This window comes from Galeopterus variegatus, unplaced genomic scaffold (genome assembly GCF_000696425.1).
Source record: "Galeopterus variegatus unplaced genomic scaffold, G_variegatus-3.0.2 Scaffold842, whole genome shotgun sequence".
NCBI classification, from domain to species: domain Eukaryota; kingdom Metazoa; phylum Chordata; class Mammalia; order Dermoptera; family Cynocephalidae; genus Galeopterus; species Galeopterus variegatus.
In genome coordinates, this window is record NW_007726953.1 from 154,849 (window position 1) to 156,157 (window position 1,309).

Below are 1,309 nucleotides of genomic sequence, written 5' to 3' on the forward strand. Positions count from 1 at the left end.
AAGAACTTCTATTTATCAAAAGAAATCAGTAAGAGTAAAAGGCAGGCCATAGATTGAAAGAACATATTTTAATGCAAATACTTAATGAAGGAAATTTACATGGAACATATAAAGAACACGTATCAATAAAAAAACAAAAAGACAGTGTACCCATTTAGAAATGGACAAAAGTCTTGAATAGGCACTTTACAAAAAAAAGAGGTACCCAAATAGCCAATAAACATGAAAATTGCTGAACATTATTAATCACCAGAGAAAGGCAAGTCAAAACTCCAATGAGATACCATTGTATACCCAACAGAATGGCTAAAATAAAAAGGAAGAAACAATCCAATACCAATCTGCAATACCAAATGACAGTGACAGTATGGGAAGATGGAACTCTCATATGTTGTTACAGTGTAAATTGATACAACCACTTTAGGAAACTCTTGGAAGTGTCTATCAAAGGTATATGTATACCTGTTCTCCCATCTAGCAATTCCACTTCTAAATGTATACTCACAGGAGAGGCTTGTATATGTATATAAAAGGACATGTAAAAGAATTTTCATGGCAACATTATAAATAAGTGCCACAAACTGGAAGTAATCAGTAGTAGAACACACAAATTCCATGTTCACATGATGGAATACTATTCAGTAAAGAAAAACAAATATTTACTGCTATAAGAAATAACATGAATGAATTTCAAAATCATTATATTGATCAAAAGAAATTAAACATAAAAGAGTACACAGTGTTATCCCATTTTTAAAAGTGAAAATAAGTAAAAACAAATCTATGGTGTTGGAAATCAGAAGAGTTACTATGTTCTTTGATTGGTAAGGATGGGGCCTGGAGACATGGGAGAAACTTTGGAGATGCTGTAACATTTTATTTCTTGTTCCGAATGGTAGTTACATAAGTGAGTTTATTTTGTGAGAATTCATTGAGACTTACTGATTTATGTGTTTTTCTTAATGTGTGTTATACTTCTATAAAATGTTGACTTACCAATTTTTTTTTTAAATCATAATTTTTCTTGTCAGGTTACATATATTTAAGCAAAAGTCAGGGACAATAAGCTCAAAATGCACAGTGCTCAGCAGGTAAAGTGAGAGAAAAAAGTGAGGAGGGAACTCTGGAGAATGGGAGCCTGTCCGTGTGATCCACCTATACGGGGCAGTCGCTACGGCTTCAGCCCCTACTGGCCTGGGAATGCTGGTCAGTCTTGACACACCTGGTTTTTCAAGAAAAGTCAGAAATTCACAGTTTTATGTGAAATATCCTGATTTTTTTCTTAAACCACTTTTTAGAGGTATAATTG